The 25,022-nt window shown below is 40.2% G+C and overlaps 1 protein-coding gene across 1 annotated transcript in view; it reads right to left on the bottom strand.

Moving 5' to 3' along the window:
• Positions 1-25,022, bottom strand: part of LOC122790551 (extracellular calcium-sensing receptor-like) — a 317,740-nt gene that overhangs the window by 173,079 nt on the left and 119,639 nt on the right. The gene's annotated exons all lie outside the window — the stretch shown is intronic.

A 25,022-nucleotide genomic window follows, 5' to 3' on the forward strand; every position in this document is an offset into this window, starting at 1 on the left:
GATAGGTAGGCGTTCTATTCTCAATGCAGTTAACTATGTGTGTGCCCATAAAAAAGGGTGAAAGCGTTTATCCAACAGCATGGTTTTGCAGTGTTTTGGTGCTTGCACAAACATCCATTTCAAGTAGGCCTCAACATTCAGTGCTTTAGTGCTTCCATAAACATCCATTTAAAGCAGGCTTCCAACCCCCTGTCTCCAACATGGCCTGCTGATGTCATCTACTATAAGATCACCTGCAGTCCTGTTAAAATTAGACTTGTGGCAAGGAGTGTGAATTAAGTACTGTGTTTTGTAGTCTGTGTACCTTAGATAGGTAGATATTCTATTCTCACTGTAGTCAACTGTGAGTGTCCATAAAGAAGAATGGAAGTGTGTATCCCAGTCTGAGCTCTCCAATGGCATGGCTTTGCAGTGTTTTGGTGCTTGCACAAACTTCCACTTCAAGCAGGCCGCAACCGCCTGTCCCCCACATGGCCTGCTGATGTCATCTACTATAAGATCACCTGCAGTCAGAATAATATATAAAAAATAATACATTCCAAGAGATGAATGTGGAAATCTGGAAAAGTGGAATGTGCAATTATTATACGCATATGGCAATAGGGCAAAAATGCACTATAAGAGAAAGGGAATACAGTATTAGACAAAAATTAGACTATTGGTCTAAAATGATGGTATATATAGCCCAGTGCCAAACATGTCCAGCATACTATATAGGTAAGACTGACAGAAAATTGAGAGAAAGAGTTTCTGAGCACCTATACAGTATATCAAGGAAAAAGCAAGAAAATACACTCACAAGGCACATATCAGAATTTGATGACCATAGGTTTGAATTCAGAGCAATTGACCAAGTAATATGGACTGACCGAGGGGGGGGTTCATTGTTATTAGAGAGGCTTGAACTCTTGTGGCAACTTAGGGCTAGCACATGTCATTTTCCTGGGATTAATGAAATGAGTTCAACTTTATGTATATTAAAACTAAAAAAATTGATGAGATAATGATTAATTATACACAAATGAATGGGGGTAAGAAGTAGAACCTAGTTCCCCACTATGAACTCTTAATATTAAGCATTCCTTCTGTATTACCACTATAGTATCACATTATATACAAAAAATCTTTGCAAATAATATGTATGTATTTAAGTTATAGGTAGAAATGTGACACTGGGTGTCGAAGGGTGGATAAAGTGTGAATATGAGGTGAATGAAAGTCCTTAAGAAATATGTGGGGGGGGACTTGCTAGGAAGGATGTTTAAAAATATATTACAGAAGGATGGTTAAAATGATCATATTTATGTGAATATTTTTATTGCACATCTTATTTTGAACAATTTTAGAAATTTTTTTTTTAAAAGTTTACATTTATATACAGAATTAGCATAAAAGAGTAAATGGGCTCTTTAAGTAATGTTTAAGTAATCTGTCATTGGTAATAATTCCATGGCTCTTTGTAAAAGAGCTTAAGAAGAAAGGGTTACTAAGATGGAGTAAAGGCAAATGTGATTGGTACATGTTTTAACTAATTAATGAATTGTGGTAACAAATTAGTATTAAACTGGGGCTGTTTTAAATGTTTATATATCTGAAGAAGTCACACTACAAGTGAGACAAAAAGTGCTTAATAAAATTGTGTTTTTTGAGCACTGTGTCTTACTGGTCCTAATGACAACATTTGGCATTTTAATGTTTTCTTTTCATTTTTCCAAGTTGTGGTGTACTTAGATAGGTAGGGGTTCTATTCTCACTACAGTCAAGTGTGTGTGTCCATAAAGTAGAGTAGGTGTGAATCCCAGTCTGACCTCTCCAATGCCATGGTTTGGCAGTGTTTTGGTGCTTGCATAAACATCCATTTCAAGCAGGGTTCCAACCTTCTGTCTCTCACATGGCCTGCTGATGTCATCTCTTCTAAGATCATCTGCAGTCCTGATAAAATCAGACTTGTGCCAGGGCATGTGCATTAAATACTATGTTCTATAGTTTGTGTACCTTAGATAGACAGGGGTTCTATTCTCACTGATATCCACTGTGAGTGTCCATAAAGGCAAATAGACATATGCATCCCAATCTGACCTCTTCAAGAAGATGGTTTTGTACTGGATTGATGCTTGCACAAACATCCATTTAAATCAGGCCTCCAACATTCTGTCCCTTACATGGCCTGCTGATGTCATCTACTATAAGAGCACCTGTAGTCCTAGGAAAATCAGACTTGTGCAATGGCATGTGTTGTGAAGATAGGTAAAGACTGTCAGCCTAGCTAGGTAGGATTTTGTAGATAATTCTGTCATTTCTAAATATTAATGTAAGCCACAGGCTTGTTCTCTTAAATGTGAAAAGACTGCATCGGAAATTGAACTCCACAAATATAACAACAGTGCACTCTGCTGTAAGAAAGCTAAGTCAAACATTTTATGACTGTCTTTGGTGTTACAATTCTGAGCTGATATGTCTAGAGGGAGGCATCCTGCCTATTGGTTTAAGACATATAGTTAATGGCTAGAATTTGCATGTATAAATGTCCTTTATTGCTCTGGTTTCTGACCAGGTGTAAAGAATGTAAATGTAGTTTCTGTTAGCCTGGGAACACCAGAAATGTGTGAAGAATGATGTCATGTGAAGCAACTCTGTGTTATCAATTTTAAGAGAGACAATCAGAGAGCTCAGAGCATTTTGTCTTGAGAACATCCAACATCACCAGCACTGTCTTGCTCTTTATGTAAGTTTATTTTAGAACTGTGTTTTTTCTTAGAAATAGCTAGGAATTAGGAAGATTAGACTAAGTGCTTTTCTATGTTGATGTCAGAACTTTTCTATGATATTATTTTAAGTTTTCCTCTGTGATCTCTGAACTCTTAACCGACACTCTGTAGTAAGCAGTATTGTCTTGTGTTTTTATTATTTATTATTAAATATTTTTAAACCTTTCAACTGTGGCTGTTTTGTGTAGAGGGAATGTAAGCTCTAGAGTACATTGCATATGTAGTGATACTATACCAAGTCACTCCAAATAAATCTTGACTGTTTGGTTACACCTACCATTTGGATAATAATATTGCACAGTAATAATTGGACAGTCTTTTATGGGCCTTTGAGTAGCTGATAAATATTAGCCGGCTGGTGGCAGTGATTTGTATCATATAGTCTGGGTAAAAGGGGAACAGCTGGAGAACCTGTGCCAGCCTTCCCCAGGAGTGTCTGTGTGGTTATATAAACTCTTATCTCAAAGTGTGTGTGTGTGTCAACTACTTGGGCAGGGAGATGATGCACTAGTTGGACAGAGAGGGTGTTGGAGGTTTTAGCTTGCCCAGCTGACTGAGATCTGGACCCTATAGCTGAGCCAGTGGGGAGATTTATTGGGGACCTGGAGAGAAAAGGAGAGACCAGCCCCCAGACTGACTGTGATCTCTGTGTGCTCTTAAGGGAAATTGTGCTTTACTGTCTGTGTATTTATTATCCTTTCCCTATATGGATGCCACTCACTGGTGTTAGTGGTGAGGATTGAGGCTCCTTGATTGCTGGGCGAGGGCATAGGTGCCACATATTAATTGGAGGCAGTGCTGGGATATCCACATCACATATTAATTGGTTGGCAAATATTAATTGGCTAGTAGTCGTGTGGATAGAGTGAATTCCTGTAGCTTGTGTACAGTGATCACTGAAGGTGTTTTGTACTCTAAATCAGCCACACAGTGAATACTCAGAGTTCAGATCACAATTGTTTTACTTCTTTTGTTAGCTTAGTTAGTCAGGGAGAGCAGGCAGCCTGTCAACAAAGGAGTACAGAAAGCTGACAAGGAGCCAGCTGGCTGAGATGTGGCAGGCTAGGGGACTGGTGCATGGAAACCTGACTAAGGCAGACATGGTTGCAACTTTGGTCACAGCTGTATCAGAAAATAGCAGCCAGGAGGATGATCAGACTGGCAGTGGAGATGTACCACCCTCAGAGAATGGACAGCTCAACCTTTCTGCAGAGGACTTAAAAATCCATCTGAAGCTAAAGAGACTTGAGTTGGAGGCCAGGCATTTGGAAAAAGAAGCAGCTGAAATACTATCTGCAGGCTGAGGAGAATGAGAAACTGCTATGCCTGGAAGCTGAGGAAAGGGAGAGGCAGAGGCAGCATAAGAGGGAGATGCTGAATCTTTGCCAGAGTCATGAAGGTATTGGGGAAAGGAGTAACTGGAGCCCAGAAGCAAAAAGTTAAGAAAATTCCTTCTGCAGTTTAAAGAGGACGATAATTTTGATAGTTGTATTCATATGTTTGAGAGGGTATGTAAACAGTATGATGTTGAACAAAGGCTTTGGGTATGGTTCCTGACCCCCTTACCCCATAGTAAAGCTGTAACTGTGTTGTCTAAACTTGCTGATTATGAATATTTTGATTATGCTGCTGTTAAAAATCACTTGTTAGAATGTTTTAAGCTAACACCTGAAATGTATAAGAAAGTTTTTCATGAGCATAGATGAAAGGCAGATGAAAGTGTGTGTGAATATGTTGCTGAACTGAGACTTTTTTCATAGGTGGGTGAGTGGATGTCAGGTCACCACTTTTGAATGGCTGGCAGACCTTTTGGTGAGGGAACAAGCCCTTAGCACTTTGCCTGAGGACATGAGAATCTGGTTAGCTGACAGACAAAGTGCTACTTCAGATGAGTTGGGGAAGAAGGGAGACCTACACCTAGGAAGCAGGGCATCCCTGCACAGGAAAGGGACCACCAGTACTGCTCATGGGTCTAAAGGAACCCATGGTGGGCATCACAGACTGCTCCAACAGAATATGCCAGTAGCAGGGGAAGCCACTAGTGCAGGTATACATCCAGGACCTAGGGTTAAATGTTTTGAATGCAACCAGTGGTGCCATGTGGCATACAGATGTCCATGGAGGCAAAGTGGGGAACAAAGATGAGAGAGCCAGTAAGTGGGAAAGAGAAAATGCCAATAGTAGGTTGTCTTTAGACAATCAGGGCACCAAACTATCATACTGCAGATGTCCTGATAGGGAAGGATTTGGATGAGGCAGTACCATCTGCTTATGCAGTTACACACAGTCAGGCTAGAAGACAAGCTTGTGGGTCTGGTAGCCTGGGTGGAGACTCAGACAGACTGCATACTTGCAGCCAGGACTGGTGAGGTGGTTATCTCAGGAAGGGAGCTACTCTGTATCAGTGAGATTGAATGTGAGCCACAGCTGCTTGTGAGTACTGATGTTCCCTTGGACAGAGTGACTGCAAAGGTAGAGGTGATTAGTAGTGCCCAGGCTGACAGTGAGGCACCACTGTTAGAGGATGCCAGACTTCTTGTGGAAGGGGAGCTGGGAAGGGTTACAAGAGAGAGAGTTGAGACAGGCTCAACTCTCAGACCCTACATTGCAAGGCCTGAGGCAAGTAACTAGTGAGGCACCTGATTCTCAAGGGAAGGGGGGATCTGTATACTGGGACGATGGGTTACTGTATAGAGAGTGGACCCCTGAGGGAGGGCTAGAAGGAGAGAGGGTACATCAGTTGGTAGTGCCTAGAGCCTACCATCTGGTGCTTCTAGCCATAGCCCATGATATTCCCTTTGCAGGTCATATGGTCATAAAATGTACAAAGATACATATTATGCAGCATTTCTATTGGCCTGGAATTTCCAGAGATGCAACAGGGTACTGCAGGTCCTGTGAGCAGTGCCAAAAGGTAGGCAAGGCAGGAGACAAAGTCAGAGCTCCTTTGATACCTTTGCCTGTAATTAAAGAGCCATTTCAGAGGGTAGCTATGGATACTGTGGGGCCTCTGAGTACCCCAAGTTCCACAGGGAAAAACTATATCCTAGTGGTAGTGGATTATGCTACACAATACCCTGAGGCAGTGGCTCTGTCCTCCATTGTGGCAGAAAAGGTGACCAATGCTTTGTTAGAGATTTTCAGCAGGGTAGGTTTCCCAAAAGAAATACTGAATGACAGAGGTGCCATTTTCACATCAGACCTGCTGGCTTGTCTGTGGAAGTACTGTGGGGTGAATCACCTGAAGACCACCCCTTCAGCATCCCCAGACTAATGGTCTTGTTGAGAGGTTAAATTCTACACTCAAGTCCATGCCACGGGCATTTGCAGACCAGTTTAAGAGGGAGTGGGACAAATATTTGCCCCATCTGTTGTTTGCTTACAGAGAGGTTCCCCAGGAATACACAGGTTTTTCTCCATTTCAATTGCTGTATGGCCATAGGGTGAGGGGACCTCTAGATTTAATTTGTGATGAGTGGGAAGGTGAGTTTGAATCTCACAAAAAGTCTGTTGTGGCATATATCCTAAACCTCGGGACAAGGCTCAGGGAACTCATGGGCTTGGCCCAGGAGAACCTGGCAGAAGCCCAACAACAGAAAAAGGTATGGTCTGACAGGAATACTCGAACTAGAAAGTATGCTGTGGGACAGCAGGTAATGGTTCTCATTCCTGTCAGACACAGCAAGCTGCAAGCAGCTTGGGATGAACCCTACAACGTGGTGAGAAAGGTAAGTGTTTTTAACTACATGGTGGAACTGCTAGACAGAAGGCAGGGGCACAAATTGTACCATGTTAACATGATGAAACCTTACCATGATAGGGAGGATCTTATGCTGAGCATTTGCAGTCGATTGCAGGAAGAGTCTGAGGGAGATCTGGTGACTGATCTCCTCAGTGAGGCTCTGACTGGCACCTAAGTGGAAGGGGTAGCAATCTCCCAGCAGCTATCCCCTACCCAAGTTTGAGAAATCTGAGCAGTGTTACAGGAGTGTGGGGACATATTCACTGGGAAACCAGGGTGCACCCACCTGGTACAGCACCAGGTGGATACAGGTCCCCAAAGGTCTATTAGGCAGGCCCCTTATAGGGTGTCTGAAATAGTCAAACAGACTCTGAGGAAGGAGATACAGGAGATGTTGGAACTAGGGGTGATTCAAGAGTCCAACAGCCCCTCTGCCTCCCCAGTGGTGCTGGTGCCAAAGAAGGATGGCAGCACCAGGTTCTGTGCAGACTACAGGAAAATAAATAGTCACACAGAGTCAGATGCTTACCCTATGCCAAAGACAGATGAGGTCCTAGAGCAGCTGGGTGGGGCTAAGTATCTTACAACCATTGATCTTACCAAGGGTTACTGGCAGGTGCCCTTGACTCCCAGTGCTAGAGAGAGGTCAGCCTTTGTGACTCCTTTTGACTTCTATGATTTCACAAAGATGCCCTTTGTGATGGAAAATGCCACAGCAACTTTCCAGAGGCTGGTAGATCATATCCTAGCAGGAGCAGGAGGGTTTGCCCTTTCTTACATAGATGATATTGCCATCTACAGCTATTCCTGGCAAGAGCACCTTCAACATGTCAGGGAGGTGCTGAGCAGACTACAGCAGGCAGGGTTGACCATTAAGCTAAGCAAGGTGGGTATGGCAGAGGGCTCCTACCTGGGACATAGAGTGGGGAGTGGTAAGATCAGGCCAAAACCTGCCAAAGTAGAAACCACTCAGTCATGGCCTGCACCTGTTACCAAAAAGCAGATGAGGGCATTCTTAGGAACAGCAGTGTACTACAGAAAGTTTGTCCCCAGTTATAGTACCATAGCTGTTCTGCTCACAGACCTGACAAGGAAGAACAGAGCCAGACAGCAAAATGCCAAGTTGCTAAGATGGAGCCTAGGGTTGCAAGCCTATATGTCAGTGCAGTACCATAGTGGGATTAGCAATGCCAACACCGATGGGCTATCAAGACAGGGAATGGGGTAAGTTATACTCATATGTACCTAACCCTCTCAAGCAATGTTTTTCTAGGGTCACTTGAAAAACTAGCTTGAGTTCTACTGGCGGGGGGGAGATGTGTGAAGATAGGTGAAGGCTGCCAGCCTAGCCAGGTAGAATTTTGCAGATACTTCTGTCATTTGTAAATATTAATGTAAGCCACAGGCTTGTTCTCTTAAATATGAAAAGACTGCATTGGATATTGAACTGCAAAAATGTAACAACAGTGCACTCTGCTATAAGAAAGCTAAGTCAAGCATTTTATGACTGTCTTTGATGTTAAGATTCAGAGTCGATATGTCTAGAGGGAGGCATCCTGTCTATTGGTTTAAGACCCAGAGTTAATGGCTAGAATTTGCATGTATAAATGTCCTTTATTGCTCTGGTTTCTGACCAGGTGTAAAGAATGTAAATGCAGTTTCTGTTAGCCTGGGAACACCAGAGAAGTGTGAAGAATGACATCATGTGAAACAGCTCTGTGTTATCAGTTTAAAGAGAGAGAATCAGAGAGCTCAGAGCATTTTGTCTTGAGAACATCTAACATCACCACCACTGACTTGCTCTTTATGTAAGTTTATTTTTACAACTGTGTTATCTCTTAAAAATGGCTAGGAAATAGGAAGATTAGAACTTTTTTACTGTATTATTTTAAGTATTTCTCTGTGATCTCTGAACTCTTGAATGGCATTGTGTAGTAATAAGTATTGTCTTGTCATTTTATTATTTATTATTAAATATTTTTAAACCTTTCAACTGTGGCTGATGTGTGTAAAGGTAATTTAAACTCTACAGTACAAAATGTGTGTGTGTCAGCTACTTGGGCAGGGACATGAGGCACTGGTTGGACAGAGTAGGTGATGGAGGTTTTAGCTTGCCCAGCAGGCTGAGATCTGAAGCCTATAGCTGTGCCAGTGGGGAGTCTTATTGGGGACCTGGAGAGAAAGGGAGAGACCAGCCCCAAACTGACTGTGATTTCTGTATACTCTTAAGGGAAATTGTACTTTACTGTGTGTGTATGTATTATCATTTCCCTATATGGACGCCCCTCACTGTTAGTGGTGAGTATTGAGGCTCCTTGATTGCTGGGCCAGAGCATGGGTGTCACGTGTGTATTAAGTTTTGTTCTGTAGTCTATGTACCTTGGATATGTAGGGGTCCTATTCTCACTACAGTCAACTGGGGTATAGGTTGTGTGTGTGTGTGTGTGTGTGTGTGTGTGTGTGTGTGTGTGTGTGTGTGTGTGTGTGTGTGTGTTTGAGCTGTTTCCAACATTATAAAGAGTGTCCTACTGTAGCCTGTGGAACACTGTTCTATGTACATTCATCATGCCATTGTTTTTAACCATTGTTATTAAACAATGAAAGCCCTACAATATGTGCAGTTGCCACTGTTCATTGTGTAAGAACCAGTATAGTTCAATTTTTTTGGTTGCTGTGATTGCATTTTGAGAAAACTGTGCTGCTTTTGACTCTGTTGAGTATATAATGTTTTGAACAAATAAATGTCAATTACTGCTTTTATTCCAATGTAGTTGTGTTGCCCAAACTGTAAACTGGATTCTCACTGCATGAATCCAGTTCAGTTCACCTACTGATAAATAAACATCATGATTATGACACATGATTTGTGAGAAAATACCCCTGTACCCTTGTGCTTGGAGTGTACACTAAGTCTATATATATCTATTTAAGGTAACTATTTCTAGCCTCATTTTGAGCTTTAACAGTGTTTCATTGTCTTAGCTACGCTGCTCTTGTTTGTGTGCAGAGAGCATAACTCTTTGCAGTTATAGATGCAGGCAAAACAAGTAAATTACTTTCCCTTACAATCAGCCAATGCTATCTAGCAGAACAGATCTTTGACAGCTCAACATAGCTGGGCCAATGTTGGCTAAGCAAGCAGTAATTTCACATCTTATCTCTCCACAACAGAAGTATAAGTCCGACTTTGAATAGACCTCCTACTGTACACCCCATATATTAGTCCCCCGAAATAGCAGCATATCACATACACCCGTCCTTTACTCCTTCTCTATGCAGATACCAGGATCACACCTCACATTACAAGCTATCAGTGTCCCTCTTTTTCTTCTGCTAGCCTAGTTGACATGTCTTTATTGACTCAGTGCAGATTATACCTCAGGCTTGTACTACAACCTCAATGAAGTACCATCATGGGAAGAGGTATTCTACAGTAACCTACAGAAACAGTAGAGACATCGAAAACACAAGCATGGCACACCTAACAGTAAACCCAAAACATACAATACAAATAAAAAGGAGCACCAGTATCTCACCCAGGAACTGCCTAACACAATCTTTTTCTTTTGTAAAGGTTGTCTTTACTGTTGATTGTACAATGAGCCATGCACGTGCCCTAATCTCCAGCTTAAACAAGGTAAAATGTAGGGTCAGCTGGGTGTCACAAGTACTCGTCACATCATATTCATAATCAAGTCTCTCCATAAAAAGTCCCACTATTAATCCATCATAGTTGGTGTTGGTATCCACAACTTCCGACATATCTCTAGGGATTATATGGGAACAGACATGATTGAGCACTCTAAATATGTGTCCCAGGCATGTATGCCCTTATGTTTGACTAGCATTATAACTTCGCTTAGGATGATACAACAGTATAAAGAACAAATGATCTTCTGAAATTGGTTATGTGTCTGGTGTCATTCTAAGGGGATCCAGTTCATGTCAGTGTAGGATGACATTGTGGATAGACCATGCTGCTTTGACAGACATGGACTTCACCTGGCCCCTCTAGGCTTTTGTTTTCTGGCTAAGGCACGTGCTTCCACCATAATGCCTTTATTGGGCAATGTCACAAAAGCAGAAGTTACTATATGAAAATATATAAATCCAAAAAAGTAAGGCTCATGGTGATGAAATGAAGGAGTTAACATCAGAAACTTCAGTCTCTGTCAGCATTTGTCCCAATGGAAGTGGTGAACATCTGTGCAGTCACAGAAACTGGATGCAATACTGCAGTAAGTAACCTGGCCTTGCAAGGCTACAATGCCTTCCACACATTCTGACTGCAATTTGAAGGTGTGGGGACCACAAGGGGCTGATTATCTCTCCTCATTGAGAATAATTCCTCCTCTACAGGGGTTGAAACATAAGTCTAGGAGAGTTAATGTAACTCCGGTTTACAGTGGCTACGAAACCCCTACATGTTATCGCCAGTTATATGTCCCCTTCCATGAACAAGAAAGGCCACCCAGCCTATTTATAAGTACTTGTAACAATTGGAGTTGAACAAAACAACCCACTCAGGGATGATTACAACTATAACTACATTGATTGTGAAATTTATGTGAGGCCAAACTCTTTGCACAACAATTCCTGGACTTTAATAACATATATGCCATGGAACTGATACTGTACCACTCCACAAGTGTTTATAATATTTTAGATCTAGCCCTCACAAATAGCATTGACCAATGTAATCCCTCTTGTGTAGGGATTGCACTATTTCAATCCAACCATAAAGTAGGTTTCCCAGAATTTGCAATAGGTACATAATTAAATAATGAGGGGTCAGCTGAACATACATCTTCCAAAGTAAATTCACCATCCTAAGGGATGGTATAATCATCCTCCACACTCGAGTTTCCACAGAGGACATTGACAACTATAGTAAGGTATACCCTGGTTCCCTGTATAAACATCTACACAAATATACAGACCAGATGTAACTTACAGGATTAAAGAAAGATCCTTAAGAATATCATAACCATGGTGATGGATGTCTGACATTGCTTACTGATACAGTAAGCTAATGAGACTGATGTCTACAAATACAAACATTTAAATCACAAACTGGAAGACTAACATCCCCAGCCTAAACAAGACAATAAGACACCTTGTAAAATCCACACACAACAGCTATGGGAAATATTTTGAAACCATAGCCAAGGACAACCATAAGGCTTTCCTCTGTTACATGTGCAACATCAAAGTTATAACTCAGATGTGTGCTGAATTAAATGTGGATGGTATTGCACACACTGAACCAGTGTAAATTGAAAACCAGCTAGCAGAGATGCTTGGATAACAATTATTCCCCAACCCACCTACAAGCTTATCATGACACATGTCTGCAACATCACCTCCAACTTTTATCTACAAAGAGCAAGTAATCACTGCTCTCTCCAATATTAGGAACACAGCCTCCATGGGACCAGATGGCATTCTAGCATGTGTTCTTAATATTGTTAACCAGCAAACTACTGCATTAGGCACCCTATACAATCACAGTCTGAGTACTGCCTTTATCCACACAGATTTGAAATCAGTGACCTATTTCCCCTCCACAAGGGTAGATCAGTAACATACACATGTACTTATAGCCCCTTAAGGTTTCACAAGCCTCAGCTGTAAGATAATGGAATGGATTCTCATGGATGTCAGATACAAGAACAAAACTGACATCCAAACACTATATCTGTTCCAGCATGGCTTCCTCAAGGGGAAGTTGTGCATGCTAAAACTGTTGGAATTCAACATTGTGACCACAGACATAGCATGTGTGCACAGCATTGCTGTTGTCTCTCTTGACTTGGCCAAGTCCTTCCATACAATCCCACATATGTGCGTCACTGAGAAGTGAAACCAGGTGAATCTCAACTGCCATATTATCTGGTGGTTTGCAAACTGGCTCACAGATAAATAACACTCACTCAAAGTGGGAGAGTTCACCTCCAGCAGCAGAACATGCAGCCATGGGTTACCACAAGTGTCACTGCTGCATCCATTCAAGTTCGTCATGTATGTCTCTGAAGTTCAGACCAAGACAGAGTTTGTGGTTGAAGGACACTTAGGTGCTATCACTATATCCTGTAACAATGGGAGTGCTATTCAAAAGGGGCTTACACAAACCAATGACTGATGACAACGCTGTGCTGTTAAATGACAGCCATATAAATGCATCATCATTTCCTTTGTTATTAACAATGTTCAAGCTTATTATGACATAACCCTGAATACCCTAATAAGCAATTATGTATTGATAGACCTGGGAACACAAGTAGACTGCAACATGTGTCGACTGTGGTGAAGATGGTTTTCTACATATTGTTATGTTGGACAGATGTAACCTGTGCACGGTAGAGTTGACAGTTCATCTTTGTCACCCCCAACCATGAAAACTGGCTCTGCCAGGGGTTGCACTGGCACCTCCATGCCCAAGGTCAGATGCAGGGCTACTATCTGCAAGTAAGTGATGTCTGCTGGACATGCTCCCTTCATAGGAATGCCCAGGACCATGACCCCATGGCCTGCCATGTCTGGGTGTGGACAGCACACTCCCTGATGGAGCAGTGGAAATACTGTCACTACAGGAGTGTGAGTGGGCATGGCCACGTTGGCTCACAGTAGATGTAGATGCTGAACTATGCCCACAAGACCAACATTCCCCTCCCAGCAAATGCTCCATCACAGACAATGTGTATTTCATGACAGTTACTCTGTTTCATCACAGACCTCACTCCAATGTGTTATACATCCAGTCCATGGAATCAACAACATGGTGGAGGCATTGACGGATGTCAGAGAGTGCCACATCTAGAACCCTGATCATTTGTCTGGAGTGCCTTTCTGAACATGCCTGTGCCTCCATGAGGGCCCTAAACATATGTAGCCTTACACATGAAGAGACACCTGCACCAGGTGGAGGAGGGACAGCAGGCCTCCTCTGAGCACCCCTACTGAGTCTCCTATATGCCACCTTGACAGCAGTTTGGATACTGCCAGTGTAAACAGGCTCTGAAGCAGTAGTAGCTACACTTCCCTGGTTAATGTCCTTACCCTCCACCTGTCCAATATCTGTGGCCTCAGTGGACTGGGGATGGGTAGGCATACTGGCTGTGTACGTGGTTAAAGAGGAGGGGGGTCACTGAGTGTCAACCTCTGTGTCATATTCAGCCTCTGCTATCCCTGGATGTGTCTCACTTTGTCCACTATCCCCATCAGATTCGGATGAGACACTGACATCAGGTGGAACAGGGGGCAAAGAACCACTTCCATGATCACCTGTGATAAAAGGAAATACACAAATACATTAATACCTGCACTACTATGCTGCAATATATGCTAAACAATTTACACTTCTATCACTATTACAGACAGTCATACCTCTTAACCACTTAGAGCAAGAAATCTGGACAAAGCCATAAATAATGGATGGACAAAGGCCCAAGAATAGGGACAATTCTGAAATGTTGCTCTTACAAAGTTGATAGAATAACAGGTTTTGCTTTAGCATGACATTTTTGAAGGGTATGAAGTCTGAAATGCAGATCTGTCATTATATTATGTCTGCAAACTGTAATGACTTGTCAATAATTTGCCAGAAAAGCACTATGATATGAAATATGGGCCAGACATATGAGTCCAAAATCTGGACATTCAGCAGAAATTGCTACAGCTGACAGGTATGTAGACAGTACAGCAATACATACAGCAATCCTGAGGACACATTTTCAGGTATTGTGTAATGTATCTACAGTACTGACATGAATGTATTATGCTTACCAAATGCAGGAGCCCTATGTCTCTGAATTCCTGATGGTCCTGAAATGAGTAAAGGAAAAGATAATGACAACAGCCCCACGTTTAACAGTATAACAGGGGGTAATACCTTTACTCATCTGTATCGGCAGTAACTGAAATATTAACAAGAATGTGTCTGACGACTTTAAAATAAGCTTAAAACTGCAGCTGTCTTAAATTCCCCCACCCAAAAAACAACTTGACACATATAAACTACTGACACTATTTCAGAATGCCACAGTATTCTAATGATGATGTAACAAAGCATACCTGGAAGCTCCTCTTGAGATGCAGGAGTGACACCCTCGTCCAGAACATACTGGAACATTGATTGCTGAGAACTGTCCTGTGTGGCAATGTTTCCCAGGAATTCCTCTGTGGCAGTAAGAGGGGATTCTGCAGCAGGTCCTGCACTGGTGATCTGGAGATCACATGCCATTGCAGCTGCACGGCTCCTTGCAGCTGTGATCATATCAGTGGCTTTGTGATGCACCTACTCATAAGTGTGATTATGTCACCCAACATCATTAATGTTGCAGACTAATTCCTCCCACAGGGTAGTATGCTGAACCATACTGACCCACACTCTGGACAGCAATACTACATGATGTTGATGTAAGGCCTCTATGATGAAGTCATTCTGTGCCTTGGTAAATGGGGGCCTATGCCGAATATTTTGTGCCTGAAAGACAAAATAATAACACATATAAGGATCACATATGCACAGATAAAGCAGTAAAGGAAGAATGTCAGTATTCACCACTTGAAAGATTTTAAAGACGTAACAGGGGTCAAAAACTAATGGAGGAGGATACAAAATAATTAGAGTAACAAGATAAACATATCCTTGTTTGGGCCATGACAGATACTCAACTATTTTCATCCACCCAACATAACAGTGCATTCTATTTTGTGCCATGGCAGGAACTCATATTTGTTCCACCCCAAAAACAAAATAACAGACTAAGGACCAATTGTGCTAACCAAACAACTGTAAAATTCTAAAAGTGCTATCAAAGAACCTTGTCATGAAAAATGTGTACATAGTTATCACACAGCATTATAATCTCAGCCTACTCCACATCCTCTGTAACTCTGAAATGGCTTGAAAGATAAGGCCATGCCATGATTACGCTTCTAACAAATGCATACAGATTCACTTCACATTATTCTTAACTACATTCCAGCATATGCATTATGTAGGTAACAAAATGGATACATACTTGCTAGAGTACAATACTCCAATGTAAAAAAGAACTGCTCAAAATAAATGTATCATCAAGTTAAACAATGCATTAACTCTCATCCACATCAGCTACACATTTGCTTTTTTATAATGGAGCACATTAGTAATAGATTGCATCTGTCTTAGTCTGTGCTTCAGAGATGCTAATTACAGGATAAGCAGCTGAACTGCATGCTATCCAACCAATCATGTAAAGCTAGTCAACAAGATATAGAGCATCTATCTGGACTCCATGCTGTTTTTTATGTGGATTGGGAAAAGAGTGGGAAGCAATCACCGACAGATTTTTAGTACCTGCTGTTTTCTCAATACATTTGTCTGTGCTATAGCCTGAAGCCAATGTTGTAGCTGCTGCCAATAGCCATAGACAGAGAAGGTGAACACTTTGCAGGCGCAGGACACAGTGCAGGAACTGTGTGGACTGTGGCGGCCTTGACTCAAATCTAGAACCAAACAGAGGGCACCCATCACAGTGGAAAATAAGGTATGTGTTGAACTTAGAATCTTAGCCAGATACCTTTCACAGGCTACCAAGAGATATGCTTGGTGTGTCATAGGCATCAACATCCAGGATCTCTCAAACATTCCTGCATGCTATGCTACAATATGGCAGACAGCAGATATATTTTACCATTAGTTCTGTGGAGATGGTCACAAGAATGCTACATTTATACCATGTAATGCACTACTCTGAAGTAATGTGTGCCATACATAGCAGTCAGGTACACATGAAAACAATACCTGGGGAACTGGATTGGGTTTACAGTAACCATAAAGACTACCACTCACACAACTGTCAAGTCATGTGTAATGGCATGTGAAGCATCTGGAAAATTTGTGCTGGCAAACTTGGCAGTTAACATGACTCCCATATGTGCCACATCTCCCATCTGCACCAGATGTGTGCTATGGGTGACATCTCACAGGTTCATTTAGGGCTGAATGCATGCTATTCACTGGAGTCATGGCTGATGAAAAGCATAATAAATGCACAGACACACACACAGACACACACACACACACACACACACACACACACACACACACACACACACACACACACACACACACACACACACACACACACACACACCTTAATGAGATACATGATCCAACCTGTAATGTCATAGAGCATGTTTTTGAGCTACTGCAGTCACAGTGCCAGTGCCTACTCACATCTGGTGAACACCTTCATTACAATGCAGTGACATGTCCCACAATGTTCAAAGTGTGTGCTATGCTACCCAAGTTAATCTTGTGGAAACAGCTGCAGCAGGCTCAGCAAGGGGAAGGGGAACACATCCTCCTGACAATCCCAAGGTCACCACAGCCACAGGCCAGTGATGAGTCAGAGGTGGACCCAGCAGCTGGTGTGGTTGTAGGGAGACATAGGAATACTCAGTATATCCTTGCATTGGCTAGGAGACAAGCCATAGCACACTGACTCACCACCTAGGAGCCTAAGACCATCCTCCTACTTCACCATACTTTGTACTTTAAAAGCATTACAGAGAAAAGTTCAGCAGTAAAGATACACATTACAGTGTCTGACTTCTCAACACTCCCTATATCAGACAACAAGCAGGATGCCAAGCAAGCATAGTAACCAGACCAACATAGTCTTGTTAGTGCCGTAGCAGGAACACACCTTTGCTCCCAACCCCCAATAGGACAGTCAGTGCTTGTTTGTGACATACAGCCTGGATTTCATTACCTGGCAACTACATATCATATTATTCCCAGTTAATATCCTTTGACATTGTAAGTGCAATGATATAGAGTGGTTTACACACTGTATGTCCCAGAATACTGGTCAGATAACTGCTGAATGAACAAGGAACACAGAAAGGTAAGACAGTGCTGCATATTTACAAGCAAGAATCATAACAGGGTGTGTAATCACTAAGTGAAATATTTTCAGAGATAAACATGTCACTAAATGTATAACTAAAGTAATGTTTTACTAATATTGTACATGTTGTTTAATTTCTTTGTGTGCTGAATGAGTGTTGTTGCTTGCTACAAAGGTGGTTGTGTGAAAAACATGGTTAAGACACCTATTCTGTGCTCTGAATGTGCATTGCTTGGTGATTTGGATTCCAGACTTATGTGGGCATAGTTCATGTGTAGTAATGTATTGTACTGTGTATCTCATACATCAGTTTCTGTATCTGCCTGTTATTACTTCTTTTTTTTTTCTCTTAAGCTTTGGGCCACTTTTTGTGAGGTGCTGCCCTTAGCATAGATGGCTTTGCCTATGCTCAGCTGGTTTGTACTCACAGCGGCAGTGCACAAACTGGACAATTTGATCACCCTGGTAGCAGACAGGACCCAAACATCTAAAAATAAACATTGGATGCATTCTATTAATGTGATTGTGCGTGGTACAAACCTGCTAAGCGCCATTGCACTGTTTAACAGCGTGAACCTCAAAATGAATACTAATGTAGGAGATGGCCATGTAACTTCTCCTTTGGGTGCAGATGTTAAGTTTCATGCTGAAGTCCACATGGTCTTGGGTTTTACTACAAGCATTGCAGCCTTTATTTTACTGTTGTGGCCTTGCATTAGACAGCAATGAAATTAAACATAGACAAGAATTTTTTTCATTTGTCTTATGACAACAGCTGTAATTGTAGGACTACCAAACATAAGGTCCAGAGTTTGAATACAGCAGACACCAATCTTTTTTAATGTTGTCCCGCTTCACATTATAGTCACTCTCATTTATATCAGTTAACATAGTATTTCTTATATCATAATTATTTTCGGGTATATATTAAAACCACGAAAGCTGAATGCAATTACATCGACACATAAACGTCGATCTACTAAAACAGCAAAATACAGAAACGTCGAAAATTAGAATGCCAAACGAATTTCCTTGGCTAGCAGGGTAATCATGGGGATGAGGAAATATATCTTTTTCCCCACTGCAGTGCGGTCTCGGAGTTGGTATATATAAGTAAGGGGGTGTGGGGGGTGCAGGTGGTCTTGCCCCACTGCAAGAACATTTGTAAAAGTGCATTACATTAGGTTTGTTTAGTTAGGTTTAACTTACCTGTATGGTGCTGTTGCTTCCAGAAATATGTTCGGCATTCTGATTTTCGACGTTTCCATATTTCGCTGTTTTAGTAGATCAACATTTATGTGTCAATGTAATTGCATTTGCGGATTTCCGCTTTCGTGGTTTTAATATAGATCTTTATTTTCCTGTTGGCTGACACACTAATATTATGCCAGTTATGTACTTATGTATTAATGTCTGTACTGGTTACCATCTCTGTACCGGTTACCATCACATAAACACGTTGCCTGTGTTTGGCATGATGGTAAGTGACATGCATCATTTTCAAATGTTGCAAAATCAAAAGGTGCGCACTCTCAGTATCTGTGATAACTGGAATTGGTGGGAAACATCATTATAGATTGGTCTTTGTCTGCATTAGTACACCAAGAAAAAACAACCAAACTGTTGAAACAAAACAAAAAAGCGAGATAAGAAGACGGAGCGGTAAAATTGCAAACTAAACTTATTTATTGAGCGCTTTCGGAAAGGCCAATACCTCTCCTTCTTCAGACATACAACGTAACAATTAAGCACCATTATATATTAAAAACACCATAATTATTCAATTAAAACTCTTAATGACAGTGTCTTAAAAGGGATATTCCACATTAAGAACACATATAATATTTCTTTTTATGGCAGACACAAATGCAAAGCAAACGGACAAGTATTGAACCAGCATAACTCAAAGCCTAAAGTGAAAAGACATAATCTAAGATTGTACATTTGTGCCGAATATATATTAAATATTCATTAGGTAACCATTAACCATATAGATGTATATATTAAACTTGCTATGATGTCCTAATGTTTCAATAACTCTATAGTAAGCAGGAACAATGCAGGCAGGAAAATATTAAAAATGTTAAAAAATATTAAAAAATATATATATTAAAAAGTATATATTAAAAATAATAATAATAATAATGGCAGCTGCAAAAATCATACAACTAGAGCGGCTATTATAAGCCAGTATACTCAAACATCCATAATAGAGGGTAGGTGGTCTACTTCAATTTTATATATATGTCTATATATAATCAGCTTCACTGTTTTATTTGTTACAAACCTAACTCCTATTTAAGTAAGATACTTAAAAAATAATAATAGGATACATAAAAAATAATAATAAATAGTAAACAGGAAACGAGAGATACTCTGCTTTCATATGTCATTATGAACAAGAAGCACATTATAATAATATGACCAAATCTCATTCTAAAATTACATTCTAAAATTAAATGGCACACTTGTGAAAAATCATCCAACAACGGGACAAGTCAAGACTTATAAATTAGAAACAGAATAGTTACCTCTTCAGGGCCAAATATTTTAAAATACATTTAACAGACACATGATCATTCAGCCCTGGGGGTAGATAAGCTGCCGTTCTAATTTGTCAAAATAATTCTTCCATTTCCAATTTAAGCTGCCAGGGCCACCTCTCTGGTCAACTAGAACTTGTTGTAATATGGCAAATTTGAACCTATGTTCTGGAAAATCTATAAGGTGTCTTGCAAGGGCATTTGTAGTGTCTTTCTTGCTAATAGCATACTGGTGTTCATAGATGCGCTGCTTAATTTTTCTCTCTGTTTTTCCTATATAAAAAGCAGCGCATCCTTGGCAAGAAGCGAAATAAACTACACCCTTTGTTACACAAGAAAACTTACCTTGAATTTTATAAATCCTATTCCTAATTTTAACCTGTTTTTCAATGCTGAGATGCCTACATTGTTGGCAAGCCCCACACCTAAACATCCCTGTGGCTCTACTTGATGTAACTTTATTTTGATATTCAAGAAGTGCTTTAAGGTTAGCGCCTCGCCTATAGGTTATTTTAGGTTTATCCCCAAGAAGTTTCATCAAACCGTTATCTTCAACTATTAAAGCCCAATTTTTGTTAAGAATTTCCCTTATAAGAGAACAATCCAGACCATAAATACAGAAGAAGCTAGTGTGGCGACTTTTCATTTCTAAGGTCATTGTACTATAACTTTGACCTTCAGCTTCATCATTTTCAACAGAAACATTCACAGACAAAAGGGGTTTAAAGCGGCCTGTATGCCACTTGAAAGTTACTTCAGAGGAATTTTTGCCACCATAGATGAAGGATAACCTCTTTTAACAAACATGGATTCCAAAAGTTCACATTCTTCAATAAAATCGGTCTCATCAGAGACCATCCTAGCTGCCCTCCCCATTTGGCCTTTAACGACCGCTCTTTTTTGATGGTGAGGGTGGCAGCTAGTGAAATGAAGGAATGAGAAGGAGTAGGTTGGTTTCCTATATATGGTACTTTTAAACCTAGATTTTAATGTGTCTTTATGGAAATGAATGTCTAGGAAATTAATATGATCAGTCATAGCAGAAAGAGCAGTGATGAAACCTTGAACCAAATCACTGGGACCTTTCCAAACTAAGAACATGTCGTCTTGGTAATGCGTGTACCAAGCAACATTGTTCTGGAACAAGCTGTTATTAAAAAGTAAGGTCTTTTCCCAGTGTGCCATGATGCAATTAGCAAAACTACCTCTGCAGAGTGACCCCATAGCCACCCCCGTCTTTTGTAGATATATTTGTCCATCAAACAACATATAATTGTTGGTCAAAACTATCTCCAAAAGAGTTTCAACTACATAAATGGTATTTTCACTAACCTGTCTCTGCACCATAAAATCCCTAATCCATTCCAAACCTAAACTTTGGGGTATAACCGTGTAGAGGTCATTAACATCAATTGTTAGAAACCTATATTCATGGTGGAAGGGAATGTTACTTAGCTCAGTTAAGAAGCTCCAAGAGTCCTTGCAAATTTGCGATTCTTGTTCAACTAAAGGTCTTAAGATGCTATCAACATATTTTGCACACCCATAAGTAATGGAACCTCACCCATCAACAATCGGTCTAAATGGGGGGTCTATAATCTTCTTATGAATTTTGGGTGTGCCAAATAAAACTGGTGTTCTGGGAGCTAACATAGTCAAATAGTTATATAAATCAATATCAATAGAACCTTCCAAGAAAAGGTCTTCAAGTGTGGACTTAATCCTTCTATGTGCTGTATTTAGCTCATTATAACTGACTAATTCATAAGCTATGGTATTGAGACGTTTCTTCATATTGTCCACATAGATGTTATAATCCATAAAGACCAACCCACCCCCTTTGTCTGGTTTCATGACTCTTATATTACAATCACGTAATAACTTAATAAAGTCACATTGATTGTTATTGATGTTGCTGTTACCTTTTCTGTTAATAACATTATTATTACTTAGAGCTCTAAGATCAATCTCACACATCTTCTCAAAAGAAAATAAATTAGAATGAAGTGGTGGATTGAACAAACTTGAAACCCTAAGTGGGTTAATGAGAGTGGAGCTTGCCCCCATTAGGGCATTCAAGTTGAGTTTATGAACAAATAGTTTTAGGTCTATTATAGTTTTTACAAGGTCCATATTGGAACCCGGAACAAACATTAGGCCCTTTGAGAAAAAATCAATCATATCATGGGGTATATTCAATTCAGTATAATTATAAATATGAAAGTCTCTTCCTGAGCTTGAAATAATTTGCGGACTCCCCAGAATTGGTTGAGTTATCTCCTGCGCTGATTCCGTTTGTTCCGAGTGTGACCCTGATACCTGTTGGTCCTCGACTTCACGTGTTGGTTGTTCTGATTCATTGAAAAACCCTGTTGATAGCTTGTTCCCAGCTGGTTAATGTCAGTATCCTCATGCTGGTATTGGATGATTTTCAACGTTTCCATATTTCGCTGTTTTAGTAGATCGACGTTTATGTGTCAATGTAATTGCATTCGCGGATTTTCACTTTCGTGGTTTTAATATAGACCCTTATTTTCCTGTTGGCTGACACACTAATATTATACCAGTTATGTACTTATGTATTAATGTCTGTATTGGTTACCATCTCTGTACCGGTTACCATCACATAAACACGTTGCCTGTGTTTGCATGATGGTAAGTGACATGCATCATTTTCAAATGTTGCAAAATCAAAAGGTGCGCACTCTCAGTATCTGTGATAACTGGAATTGGTGGGAAACATCATTATAGATTGGTCTTCATCTGCATTAGACATGGCTGGTGTTTGTGGAGAGGTATTCAGATTTTGGTGTCAAAGTTGGGGTATGCAGGAGTCCAAAGTGTTTGTTGGACTCCTAGTGAATGATTATGGTCCTCAGCTGTTGCAGGGGCACTAGCATGGATCACATTACAAATTGGATGCATGGAATAGTTTGTCTCAGGATCTGTCCAGTGCTACCAGTATCCCCCACACTGGCAAACAGTGTAGAAATTACTACAGAGACCTCAAGATGAGGAAGAGGGATACCCCCAAATGTTGGACAGAGGAATGTCAGACTGGCAGCACTCCACAGATGTGTAAGTATCACTTACAGGCACTACTTGTAAGCATTAGCAACTGCATTTGTTCATGATTGGTGTTCTTAATGGTATTCTGTTGTGTTCTGCTTTTTCCCAACTCCTGCAGATAGACTACTTAATCAGTGAGCTTACAAAGCAAGATTGGCACAGATGTAAGATGCAAGTGGTATGTATGCATCTAAATAGTGCTGTTATTTTAGTATTTAGAGTAAATACAGCTTATTGTGTTAAACACTTATCACATTAGGTATTAATTTGACAATTGTAAAGGAAAAGTATGCATGCATTAGTCTGTGTAGGTTTCCTCCAGGTACTCCGGTTTCCTCCCACATTCTAAAGACATGCTTCTGGAGCATTTCTCCCCGGGCCTCTGCTGAAAACAGGATCTGTGGAACCTAGTCGGACTTTCCCGGTCAACAAATGTTAAATAAATAAAATAAAAATACTGAACTGACACCCCTTCCCTATTTAAAGTCATACCTTATGACATTACAATTTTTAAATGCCAATAATTAACAACCAGTATAAATATACATTAAAAACATGAATACTGACGTCTACTTTAACACACCAACTTAAAAAATATATATGCATATGACTTAAAAAGAAAGTTTGACTTCTACTTTAACACACCAACTTAAAAAATATATATGCATATGACGTAAAACGAAAGTTTGATTTCTACTTTAACACACCAACTTAAAAAATATATATGCATATGACTTAAAAAGAAAGTTTGACTTCTACTTTAACACACCAACTTAAAAAATATATATGCATATTACTTAAAAAAAAAGTTTGACTTCTACTTTAACACACCAACTTAAAAAATATATATGCATATGACGTAAAACGAAAGTTTGACTTCTACTTTAACACACCAACTTAAAATATATATATGCATATGATGTAAAATGAAAGTTTGACTTCTACTTTAACACACCAACTTAAAAAATATATATGCATATGACTTAAAAAGAAAGTTTGACTTCTACTTTAACACACCAACTTAAAAAATATATATGCATATGATTTAAAATGAAAGTTTGACTTCTACTTTAACACACCAACTTAAAAATATATATGCATATGACTTAAAACGAAAGTATAGAAAAGTACGAGACCCAAAAGATCATTCATAATTTGGAAGCCCTCAATCTGAGAACACCATTAATACTCATGTGATCATTTAATCCCGGATGTTTCCCTGCATCTAATTTAATCTGCCAAAATAACTCTCTGTACTCTAATTTGGCTTCTCAACAACCACCCATGGGATCTTGTGCCACTTGCTCCACCTCAAAAAATTTTAACTTAAAATTTCTGCACATCTTAGAATGTTTGTGGAGTGCACTGGTCTCCTTTTCTCTGTCAGTATCATATAAATGCTCATACACCTTTCTTTTCAAACACCTTTCGGTCTTTCCATAGGTTCATAGGTTCATAGGTAGGTACTAGGCTATACAAGCCTAGCCAAAAAATGTACCCTGGCTTTCGTCACCCAAGAAAATTATTTTCCTGTGCCCCTGTTGAGCAGAGCTACAGAAGTGATCCCCGGGGTGAATTTCCCATTTCCCATCCAATCATCAAGATTTTTCTTGAAGAGTGCTAATGAAGAGCTCTGTTTGACATAGATAGATAGTCTGTTCCAGAGTATGGGAAGTCTCTGGGACAGGAATCTATCCCTCCAGCATGTTCTGTTTATTGTGGTGACAAGGTTAACACTATAAAAACTCAAACATGCTTCACAATTCACTAAATATACCACCCCAGCTGTATTGCAATTATAGTGTTTGGATGATTTTGTGATGTAATTCCTAGCTGGTAAATTAATTTCTTCCTTGTCTGCCATATAGGTGCATTGGTTACATGACCCACACTTGTATGTACCTAATCTCCTGTTACTTACCAAAATCCTGCCCTTCTCACCTTTTTCAAACAACTCTTTTAAATTCATATCTCTTCTCCTTACAAACGTGGGCATTCA

The sequence above is a fragment of the Protopterus annectens genome, chromosome 16.part0 (genome assembly GCF_019279795.1).
Source record: "Protopterus annectens isolate FY-2018-M chromosome 16.part0, PAN1.0, whole genome shotgun sequence".
Taxonomy (NCBI): Eukaryota; Metazoa; Chordata; order Ceratodontiformes; family Protopteridae; genus Protopterus; species Protopterus annectens.